This window comes from Sinocyclocheilus rhinocerous, unplaced genomic scaffold (assembly GCF_001515625.1).
Source record: "Sinocyclocheilus rhinocerous isolate Xijiao unplaced genomic scaffold, SAMN03320098_v1.1 scaffold4149, whole genome shotgun sequence".
NCBI classification, from domain to species: Eukaryota; Metazoa; Chordata; class Actinopteri; order Cypriniformes; family Cyprinidae; genus Sinocyclocheilus; species Sinocyclocheilus rhinocerous.
Genome location: NW_015629059.1, coordinates 18,656 through 31,085, shown reverse-complemented (window position 1 = coordinate 31,085; position 12,430 = coordinate 18,656). Strand labels below are relative to the sequence as shown.

General features: G+C 39.0%; 1 protein-coding gene and 1 long non-coding RNA gene across 6 annotated transcripts in view; one reads left to right on the top strand and one right to left on the bottom strand.

Moving 5' to 3' along the window:
• The window catches only part of LOC107738673 (uncharacterized), a 14,682-nt gene extending 10,481 nt beyond the window's left edge, over window positions 1-4,201 (bottom strand). Inside the window, exons 1-2 of the long non-coding RNA XR_001639917.1 lie at window positions 4,122-4,201; window positions 2,257-2,259 (exon numbers count right to left, since the gene is read on the bottom strand). This is a non-coding gene — a long non-coding RNA (uncharacterized LOC107738673). The remainder of the gene's footprint in view (window positions 1-2,256; window positions 2,260-4,121) is intronic.
• Window positions 1-12,430, top strand: part of LOC107738668 (complement factor H-like) — a 43,842-nt gene that overhangs the window by 18,763 nt on the left and 12,649 nt on the right. The window contains exon 14 of one of the 5 annotated variants that reach the window (XM_016550455.1): window positions 8,692-8,701. The exons of the other annotated variants lie outside the window; for them this stretch is intronic. The gene's annotated coding sequence lies outside the window, so the exon portion shown is untranslated. Of the gene's footprint in view, window positions 1-8,691; window positions 8,702-12,430 lie in introns of those variants that run through there. 5 annotated transcript variants of the gene reach the window in all.

The following is a 12,430-nucleotide window of genomic DNA, read 5'->3' as shown; positions in this document are numbered from 1 at the left end:
CGCTTTGGTTAAGTGTTCCCGGACTAATGGCATGACCCGGTCGATCCTTTCCCTCATCTGCTTCACGTGCTCGATCACCGAGCGATGGGCTGCCGGCTGTTGTTCCCAGGCCTCCTTCGCCACATCCAGGAGGCCGCAGGGTTGCCGGCCAAAGAGGAGCTCGAAGGGGGTGAAGCCAGTTGAGGCCTGAGGAACTTCGCGGATCCCGAAGAGGACGTAGGGTATCATAAGGTCCCAGTCGCATTTGTCCTCCGCGATCACTCATCTCAACATCTGCTTCAGAGTCTGACTGCTGGGATGCCGACTCGGCTGGAGAGCAGGAAGAGTTCCTGGGAGATGGCTTTGGCGGTGTCTTTTCGGAGGGGAACTGCCTCTTGGTACCGGGTGGCATAGTCGACGATCACCAGGATGTGTTCATGTCCCCGGGCAGACTTAGGCAACGGCCCCACAAGGTCCATCCCGATGCGCTCGAAGGGCACCTCGATGATGGGCAGCGGTATCAGCGGACTGGGGGGAGGCGTCCTGGGTGACGTCACTTGCCAGGTCGGGCAGGCTTGTTCACGGCCCCGAGATGCCCTGCCAAGGGATGGGAGTGGGCTCCGTCTTCGGCAGCCCCCTCTTGGGCTGGCAGGCTGCGTAGCCGTGGCCAGCAGGCGGTCAAACCCGGGCCAGTCTCTCCCAATCAGCACGGGGACGGGAAGATCCTTCATTACCCCAACTTCCACAGGCCAGGCGCCGGGAGCGGCAGAAATGGTCACCCTGCGAGCTGGAACTTGTCGTGTATCTCCGTGGACACAGGTTATGGGGAGGAAGGTTTTATACTCCATTCGTGGGGCGAGAATATGAGACTGTACCAGAGTGACCGCACTGCCGGAGTCCAGGATGGCCCGGAACGGCTTTCCATTTACTTTCACGTCCACTTCTGGAGCTCCAACCGGCAGGTCGCGGTGCACAATGCAGCCAGCCAGCCAGGTCCGTGCGGGAAGCACGGGGGCCTCCATCGGCATGGGCTCATCTCGCGGCGAGGGAGCCACCGGCCTGCTCTCTGGTCGCTGGGTGCCCTCCGGCGCGCGTTGCTCCTGGACCACCCTCCGGGGAAACGGTGGTGCTCGCTCTCCAGCATCCCGATGTTGGGCCGCATCCGCCAGCTCGATAGCCTCCACGAGCTCCAAGGTGGTGGTTGGGTTCCTCATTCCAACTGCCTGTCGGTGAGATCGGGGAAGGGCTCGGAGAAGGGCTCGGAGGAGACGGTCAATCACCACGCGCTCCGCCACCTGTCCAGCCGATGGAGTCCCCTCCAGCAGCCAGTGCTGCGCGAGTCGCGTGAGTTCGGCGGCCTGGGCACGGGCCGGCAGACGGGGCTTATATTCCCAGTCGTGGAAGTACTGAGCGGCACAGATAGAGGATAGCCCCAGGCGGGCTAGAATTTCCTTCTTGACCTCCTTATACTGATCGGCGGAGGCGGCGGGAAGAGCGAAGTATGCACGCTGGGCTTCCCCCGTCAGCAGGGGAGCCAGCACCCGTGCCCAGTCGTCCCTATGCCATCCTTCAGAGGTTGCCGTTGTTTCAAACATCTGTAAGAATGCTTCCACATCATCATGGGGGGTCAGCTTGGGTAGCAGCTTAGCGGCTTGTACTCGGGGGTCCGGCAGCGGAATGCGTTGAGCGGCGGCGGCACGAAGAGCACGTGAGTGCTCTCGTCCTTCTTCCCAGTGCAGGGGGTCCGTGTGGTGCTCCTGTGGGGCTGGTCGGTCACACGCTGCTGTCTGTGGGCGAAATGAGAGGGCAAGTTAATGCTCAGTCTCATGGAGAAGTGTCTCAAAGGTGGCAGGGCTTGCGTGGCTTATGTAGCCGCCGCCTGATGAGCTGCAGCTGTGACCGATCAGCCTGTGACGAGGACGGCCAGGTGTTCCTCGCTTGTTTCCAGGGCGACGCTGATGAAGCTTCGGGACGCTCGTCACAATACACAAAATATAGTTTCACCACTGATGAGCTACGAACACTGTCAAAATTACGTCACAGGCATGAATATATGAGTGAAAGATACATCGGTCACACACAGTGCGCATGCGTGATGAGATCCTGAAGCTCATCGAACAGGCCTTTCGCTCCATTGCTGATCAAGGGAGTTACCTCACACCCGATGCGTTTGAAATCGTGTACTCTCTGAGTACGTACTACATTTGAATTTGAATTTACTTCACGACCGTTAAAAAAGTATGTTCTATATAGTATGAATATGGATGAAATCCGGACGTACTACATCCACCATGTTGTTACTGTCACATGACCTACCAGCATAAGTTGTATCGCTTCACTGCCGTTTATAAATCCTCTCCCGTGGCCTCATGGGATAGTAAAGTGTCCATCTTTAAGCATAATAGTTTTGGTACTTAATAAATTTCGTTCTTGATTTATTTCTCAGACATTTGGCTGAGTCAAATTTAAGAATGGCTAATGATAGTGTAGCTTACAGTACAGTGAGTGAAGAATTACTGGGAATTACTTATTAACATGAATTCATAGGTTACATAAACTGCCTCATTTATTCATGATGCAATAAGAGCAAAGTTATTTTTGTCTTGTGTCAGGGATTTTGTCATTTAGCGGAATTGCACTTAAATTTGCAATAAAAGCACATAATCTCTGCGTGGCATGCCTAACAACGCTCTTTAACTATTTACAATTAGATGGTAAAATTGTTTTATAGTTTCATACCTCAATGTTTCACTCCAGCTTGTTTTCAACTTGTATTATTGACCTGAAGAAAAGCAAGAATAAAAATCTATAAAAAAAAGACTCAGCAAGGACGCATTACATTAATCAAAGTTGATGGTAAATATTCCTAATTCAAATAAACACTGTACTTCTGAACTTTCTATTCAGTAAAGCTGCCTGTAACTGAACCTACATAAATTCAAACCTCAACAAATAATATGAGATTGATTATTAGCAGGATGGTAAAGATGACTCTAGATCAGCTGCAGGCACATCTGATGACCTTAATTCATTCACATAGGAATGAAAATACACAAACACATAAACTTTCCATCAGAACACGTCATAGATGTTCTCGCCCAGCCTTTCTTGCAGTAAACTTCCTGATTGTCACCAATGCGTAAATATTCCTTTTCTTGGACGGGTTTAATATTGTGTGCTTCAATAATCCCAGGTGTCATTTCACACGGCTCTATGACAGAAACAAAATACAACTGACTGAACACAAAGTTCAAAACACTACATGATGGAAGAGAATCAAGAGAATCAGTTGGAAAAGAAAGACCCACTGCAGCATTTTGGAGGAGTTTCCCATTTCCCATTTCCCATTCTCACACTTATAATATTCCTGTTGTTTGTCCAGCACATATAAATGCTTGTATCTTTTTTCCTGATGCTAAAGTCTCCATTTTCAGCAGAGGCTATGGACAGATCTTACCTAAACAAGTAATAGTATCAGACACATTTTGAGAAGCTTTGTATTCACCTTATTTTGCAACGCAGACATAAGCTCTTTCCTGTAAATATGCGAGACATCCGATTTATTAAACTATTTAAATTATTTGCACTACAAACCTATCTGTTTATGATTATGATAATAAATTAGAATATGATAACAAACAACAGTTTGCAACATCAAGCAGCATAATTTTTTTTGTACAGCTAAAATAACTGAACTTTGATGAAACAGATAGTCTCACAAATTCAAGTTAAAATTGGCGGTGCCCACTTTTACATTAAAAATCAAGATAATAGTGTCCACTTTATATCCAGATGGATTTTGCCTGCAATTTATTTTTCTCCTGTCTCAAAGACATTTTATTCATTATCAGATTAGATTTTCATCATTGTCTTAAGAAGTTATGTTTAAATTTCAAGCAGGCTTTTTTATGGGAGGGAAAGTATAGCACATTGGTACTGAAACACTAATTTGATTTTGATTCTAGAGAGCATCTGATTGGACACAGTTCAGGGTTGAAGTTCAAGTTCAGTAATATTGTTTTGCTCCCAGTTTCACCAAATCCAGAAATGTTTCTCTATAATCTTACCAGCACAAACAGGCTCATAGTCCCACTCCCCGTTATCTTGGCATGAACATTTTGCTGGTTTCTTTTGTATCATACAGCAGCTTTTTTCAGAGCAGGTGATCTCCACACTTTCTCCAGCTCTGAAAATAGTTTTTTCCCTCTGGCTTGATCTTTTTTACTCCAAAATAATTGTATTTAAGTGTTCACATAGGCTACTTATTTGAAGTTTTTTTGGTTTTAAGATGTTTACGTGTTGGAGAACAATGTTTAGATAAAAGCATTTTATTTTTATGTGAACCAGCTAAAATATGTTTCCCCTTCAGGAACTCGAGCTGCGTCGAGATCGCTTTGGGAACGACCTTGCGTGACCGCGTTCTGAAGCACGTGTCAAAGGGAACCATGGTTACATACGTAACCTAGAGACGTTTCTGTTAGTTTAACAAATGTCAGGTTATTGCATTTAGTTTTCAATTTCCAGCACTCTAACAAAATAAAGCAGTTTTTTTTTTTTTTCAGAATTTATGATCCAGTGCAGAATTTGAATTGAATAAAGAAACTGTAATATTTTGATAAGCATCTTTTGGCATGTGAACTGATAAAAACAACAGCCTGTAACTTTATTTATCATAATCTTCTGTATTAAGATCTGATGATTCTTCAGATATGAATGGAAATAGAGAAACACTGTTGCAGGAGGAGCAACTCATGCACAGACTGTCAACGTAGCTTCAGAATACAGCTTGAAATTCAAACTATTACACAGAGTTTGGTTTCTTTTTACATTCAACTATTTCCTCCCATTTTATTTACATTTTGGGGTTTTACTAACTTAAAAGAGATTGAATAGAATACATTTCTTCTTTTAAGGAAACTCTTTTAAGCATTTCATTTCTATAGAACTAAGTCTTACATGAACCAAAAGTAATCAGTTTGCATACTAGAGCAGGGAATTTCATTGGAAACAAAATATTCAGAAACTATATTTTACAATTGTCAAAATTTACTTATGTTTAACACAATTTTTTTTTTTTATGATAGTATTTTTCTTTCTGCTTTTTTTAAAGAAACCGTGAGACTATTTGTGATTCTATTCTACTCAGAAAAAAAAAGTATTTAACATTTGTTTTAAAAAAATCTGCACTAGTTGAAAAATGTTCTACAGGACATAAATGAGAGTGAAATAATGTTACAGTTAAGTCAGCTTGTTATATCTTACATATAATAAAATAAGTTAGCTAATTTATGTCCTATACTGCAGTGTTGGGGAAGTAACTAGTTACATGTAATGGAGTTACGTAATTTAATTACAAAATAAATGTAACTGTAATCAGTTACAGTTACTGAGAAAAAAGGTGTAATTAATTTACAGGTACTTGTGAAAATGTCAAAGATTGCATAGGGGGTTATATCTAAATATTTTCACATACACACCCACATACAAATTTAATTGATTTCTTTCCCAAATTGCATTGACTGCTCTAAAATATGAGACACCAATGTTTCAGGAGTTTAGGACACAGAATAGGACACGTTTATACGATAACTGTTTTATTTCCTATTTGGGTTTATGTATATGCTTTTTTTTTTTTAAAGATTAACTGTTAGATGTCTGTGTTTCCTGTCATAGCTATGCAAAGATTTGATTTCAAAAACTGTATCATAGATATTAAACTATATCTTGTTATGATTTTAAATCTGTATTTAACCTCGGAACGATCTCAAAGTAAAAAGTGGTGCTGAAGTCTGATTTCGTGGTGGCTGTGCTTTAAAATTAAATTAATATAATCTTAATTCAAGTGATGAAGGATTTTGAAGGTCTGACAGTAATGAGTGTTGAGTCCTGCTGTAAGGTTAACCCTGCCTGCTTTACATGTTTCAAAATGATTTACAAATGGAAACATTCATTCGAAAATGAGAAAAGTAATCAAAGTAATCGAATGCAATCAGTTACATTGCTTTAATAAAGTAATTGAAATAGCTGAACTACTTATTACATTTTAAATAGGGTAACTTGTAATCTGTAACCTATTGCTTTTCCAAAGTAACCGTCACAACACTGACTATAGAATATATTTATTTATTTTTAAAATACACTGTTGACAGACAAACAGGAGAGAAAAAAATTAATTTAATCGTAAACGATTTCATATAATCAGCTTCTGATTTGCTGAACAACGAGACATAAATAAATAGTGAAATAGTAGAAGGTCCCTGCAAATTATTTTACTTGGTCCACAGCTTTGCCTCATCTACCTTCAAAAACATCAATTCCAGTATTTTTGTATTTGATCTTCCTATACAAAGAGCATTTCATGTTTGCACAGAGTATTTGCTTTTGCAGTGGTTCAGTTTGCTGAGTATGTAAAATGTGTTACGACAGCAGTTCCAATGGACTGAAGCTCATATTCAATTTTCAATTTTCATGTATTTCCTTATGTTCTCTTCTGTTTTTTTGTTTGTTTGTTTTTTCAGTTTTCAGTTTTCACTGAAATTATTGAGAACTGCTGATAATTTACTTTGTATGTAATGAATAAAAAAAAAATGTAAACCTGGATCATCATCATCGGCAGCATTTAGAAAAATCAAACATCTTTTTTCACATACAAATACCCCTTATGTGATCCTAAATAAACATCATGCAGCAAACAAAAGTCCTGCCCAGAACTGACAAATATTAACTCAGTTAAAGACTTTGTTTGGTGAGTTTCTTCATCTTCCAGTGTGAGCCAAGTAACAGATTGGGGGAAATTAAATCAGGTCATGTTTTTTTAATATCTTTGGATATGCTTCATTGTTGATGCTTCTACACCAAATTGTAAGGCATTCCGTTTTGAAAAGAATTACTAAATTATTACATCTAAAAATTACATACAATTTATAAATCTCTGGACTGCTGTGCAATACTTTTAAATCTAATTGTATGCATTTGAAGTAACCTGAGTAACTTGTTATCATGAAATCATTTCCTTGGCCTTCAAAAACTGAATTCTCAGAACTTTGAATTGTATATTTTGCTTCTGATTCATCATCAGCCAAACGCTGTGAGCTGCCTGAAGACAGGGGCGCCGGACAGGGGGTAATAGTGGAACAGAGTAACAGGGGCCCATGGCGAGGGAGGCCCGAACACTCATTAAAAAAAAAAGGGTCCAAAAGGGGGTTTTCACAACAATGCCATAGAATAATCATTCTGGGTTCTCTGAAGAACCTTTCAGTTCTTAAAAGAACCATTTTCTTAATGTGAAAAAATATTTTAATAAACTTGAGAACATATTTCCACCATAAAGAATCTTTTGTGAAATGGAAAGGTTCTTCATGTAACAAAAGATTCCAAAAAGGAACCTTTTTTTAATAAAGTAAAGGGTACATTTACCCCTATATTTTCCACAAAATGCAGAAATTTCTTTAAATTGTGAATATCCTGGGCAGCCTGATATAACCGTTATGGTGGTTATGCCATCTGAGCTCCTGAAACTTTTCTTTCTTTAGAGGTATCATGTGAAAGAAACACCACAGAGGAAAACATCAGAGTGGAGGGACTTCCTGATTTCCCTGAGGACTTGATCTGATATGGATATAGGTTGACATTTTCATGTGTTGGTCATAGACTGGTTTTACAAGGACAGAAAGAAATCACCTGCCAGTCAAATGGAGAATGGAGCAGCCCATTTCCTAAATGTGTTGGTAAATTCACAAATTCACAGATATACAACTCTACATTGTGAGTAAATCACTCTCATATGAGACTAAATTTCACACTAGGTGACTAAATGTTTATCTTTTGCCACAGACCAATAAATTGTTAGATTTCACTCGCCAGAGTTTGAGAATAAGTTTACCACAGATGTTTTCACTCACCTACACTTGAACACTGAGAGCATTTGAGAGTCTGCTTCCTTCACTAGTGCATAAGGCATAAGCTGCAATCTCACTTGAGTGAATGCAGACAACGTAATTAATAGTCATGCGCCTAACCGCTTATAAGACCATAGCGCGTTTCAAATTATTATCAGTAGTAGAATTAATAGTAGTAATATTTTACCAGTATTATTGTTAGATAGATTTTTTTACATGCTTCATTGACTGATGTTTTGTTGTTTTGCTTTCAATTGTATTGAAACACTTTATATATATTTAGCTTTTTGCTACAAATATATTTGGCATAATGTTGAATAATATTGTTTTATCTTATTTTTTATTTTATCTTAATTTATAATATAATATTTTACTACAAAATATTATGTTGCATAATATTGTTTATATATTTTATAATATCATACGTTCTGTTTTATAAGATTTCATATTTTGATGCAATTTTATTTTATACTATTTTGTATATTGCTACATAAAATGCAGCACAGTAATTAAATGAATTGGTTCATATAAATGAATCAAACTTCCTAATAGTAGAGTCTTCATGAGACTTTCATGACAGTGAAGAGGTTTCAGAGCCACACGCTGCCTCTACTGGTAGATATCATAACTACTAGAGTATTTTTTCCATTAACAGCCACTTAAATGTAACTGTGTATTCTGATTAAATAAAACCATCATATTGAGTTTTCCGTGAGGTTGTGAGGGATAGATGTATAGTTCATCTTTAACTCAGTTTTCCTAGCTGTAATGCTGCTTGTGCAATACCATATGACAAAAAAAATGTGATTATTAGGCTAAACCACATTGGAAGTTGGTAGCACATTACTCCCAAACACTGGACCAGATAAAGCATAAATGCTTCTGAGTGGATAAATATGTGACCAATTGTCTGCTTTCTCTAGAGGCAACATGTCCTCTACAGTGGAACACAACAGAAGACTTAAAAATTGAGAGACTCCCTGATATTGAGGGTCCAGTAAAACCTGGAAAAAAATATAATTTTTTCATGCACTGGACAAGGTCTGATTTTAAAAGAACAGAGAGAAATCACCTGTCAATCAAATGGAGAATGGCGCAGCCCTTTTCCTAAATGTGATGCTAAACACACAGAAAGTAAAAGCTTCTGGTTGGCTAAAGATAGATCCATGGTTAATGTGGAGTATGCTTGATCTTTCTGTTTTTAGAGGCAATATGTGTTGCAAAACTCACAGAGAACATGAGATCAGATGAACACCCGGGGTCTGAGGTCTCAATCAGACCAGGACACACAATAACTCTTTCATGTGTTGGGAGTGGATCTACATTACTAGGACAGAGCAAAATCACCCGTCAATCAAATGGAGAATGGAGCAACCCTTTTCCTAAATGTGAAGGTATGGTCTCTGACTGAACAGAGATAGATCTGTGGCTCACATGGAGGATGACTGGCCAGATCTTTCTATTTTTACAGGCAATATGTGTTGGCTAATATTGAGATGTATTGATGCCACATTTTCTTGATAACAGGATGACAGTCTCAGGGAAATGTGGGCCACCAGAGGCGTCATCAAAGAGTATAGAAGCCCAAGAGGCGAAATTCTGTAGTGATAAGGGCAACAGTCTATAGATGGCGCTGCGGAGGCGCTGCCGCCATTTTGGACTGAAAACTGCTGAAAGTCACTAGAAGATGCAAGAGAGCAAGTGGGCGAAATGCAAGCAGTGTGCTGCAATTAACTGCAGCAATTATCAATGCACCAGCCGTGATTTGGCGTTTCGCCGGTTTCCAAGTGATCCACAAAGGTATAATAATAATAATAAGTGGAAATATTTTAACTATGAAGTGATTTAACATTCCTTTCTTTCCTTCTCTCCTTTTTCTAAACTCCTGCTCCCATCTACCTGTACAGCACCTACCTCCACATACCTGTACAACTGAACCCTCATCCTTTGGCAGTTTCCTGATATAGTTAAAAAACCTGTGATTACTGAAGTTCTTGAATGTCTAGTATGTCACTTTAAACATACATGCCTGTAAAATGTAATTACAGTAGTAATACATGTTACACACACCAGTAGCATTAAAATCTTAATATGATGAGTTGATTAACATAAATACTACATATACAAAAAAGTGAGGATTACAAATCATGTCATTGTCTTACAGCCATGGTGGATTTAAATGGGATGCTGTGCCCACAAATATCGATGCCCCTAACCCGCCTCCCCCATTAGACATCGAGAGGAAGCGCAAACCTCCTAAGACGCGCCAGGAGCTGCCCTGTAAAAACCGTAAGATGCTCATTTATCTCACAGGTTGACTGATTCTCTTTACAAACAGGAAGTTTGGACTTGTCTAGCATTCTACAGCAATAATGTCTGAATGTATGTTATATTGTATTAATATTGTTCTGCAGTTAAAATTACATTTCAAAAGTTGTTACTCTTTTTTTTCCTCCCCAGGCAAGCAGAGTCATGTTCCTCCCTCTGAAGAGGATGGTGTAGCAGGGTCTTCATCACGGGAGCAGTTCACTGAGGAAGCTGTAGCAGGGCCTTCATCAATGCGAGAGCGACACATTGAGGATGTGGTATATTCATCCGTACAACGCCATCTTCGTACGGCTGCTGCTGAGCGCTCACTTACACTGAAGATCAGGGCTCTGAAGTGTGTAGCAAGGAAGAGTGCAAGAGATCGTCTCTAGGTTAATGCGCTTTTATACTTTCTGGTGCTTACGTCACCCCGCTCATGACGTCTCGCTACTCCATTGGACTGATTTGACACGTGCTTCAGAACGCGGTCACGCAGGGGCGTTCCCAAAGCGACTTCGACGCAGCTCGAGTTCCTGAAGGGGAACACTTGTGTACTTGGTGAAATTATTTAACAGGATAAGAATTCATCATATATTGCGCACCCAAAATCGGCGCATCTCTCAGCGTAATCAGAAACGTAACAGGAAATTTTTAAAGATAACTCAACAGTAAATTCTTGACCTTTTTTCTCACACACACGTGTACCACAATCATTCTCTCCCACTTCCATTCTACTCCTTTCTTATGTCTTACAATCTCTTTTAGATTTTTTTTTCTCTCTCACACGAACACACAATTGCTGCTGATAGTTTTGATCGTTTACTACCACTTCCACTTTATTCCTCTATTACTATTTACAGTTAATGTTAAATGTGTGCACTTGATACAGTACAGAAATATTATCTGTCTTATAATCTCTTCTCTAACACAATTGCTGCTGATGGTTTTGATCTCTATTGCTTATTTGATTTTGATCTATTACTATTTTCAGTTAAATGTGTGCACTTGATACATGACAGAAATTACAGAAACCTCACAATAGTTGGTGGAGTCCTTGATACAATGTTTGCAAGTTGTTCATATTTTGTGATATTTGAACTGTTTTTTTTTATAAATGTTATGAATGTGTACCATTTATTTTAATTTATTTTTTTATTTAAAAAGATAGTTTTGATCTTTTACTACCACTTCCACTTTATTCCTCTATTACTATTTACAGTTAATGTTAAATGTGTGCACTTGATACAGTACAGAAATATTATCTGTCTTATAATCTCTTCTCTAACACAATTGCTGCTGATGGTTTTGATCTCTATTGCTTATTTGATTTTGATCTATTACTATTTTCAGTTAAATGTGTGCACTTGATACATGACAGAAATTACAGAAACCTCACAATAGTTGGTGGAGTCCTTGATACAATGTTTGCAAGTTGTTCATATTGTGTGATATTTTAACTGTTTTTTATAAATGTTATGAATGTGTACCATTTATTTTCATTAATTTTTTAATTAAAAATCAACATTGTGAATAAATATATATGTGTCTGCCTCTGTTAAATCACTACCAAACATCACATCTGGTAATTTCACGACCTTAAGTTTTTAATTTAACAAGGAAAATGTACAATAGAACATAGATATGGATAAGTAAAGGGTTGTGCAGTAATTTTATCTTTTTACTTGGCAAACAGTAAGCAGTATGAAACCGTCTAGTCAATTGGTGGAGGGGACCTATCTATAATCTTTATATTTAAGTATGAATTTTTTTTTTTTTAAGTATATATATATATATACTTTAAATGTGTTATTGTAAGTTGGTCAAGCGCGAATAGCTCCTATTACTGGCTCCTAACCGCTGGCTGGCGCTGAGCCAGATACAGACGCGTTTTTACAGCACTGTGCATTAACCAATCACACACAATGCTGTTGATCTTATGAATGCAATGACCAATCAGAGGTGTTCAGATGAGTCATCTCTAAAATGCCAGCGTTTTCTTTGCTCGCTCCCTGAATGAATACCTCTTTCTGGCGAATTCTCTCGTCAAAATCAACAAAGTGCAAATGTTTGTACGAATCTGTAAGAAATTAATTTCATAGTGTAAACAGCTTCAGTTATTTTAATGGGAGTTTTGAGAGTGCTTGAACTACAGTAGACTGTCAGTGAAAATGTTCTTTGATAATGTAAATGTTCTTTGCTCTCTCAATGAAAGTGTTATGATTAGTAGCCTAACTTGCAATGTTTTT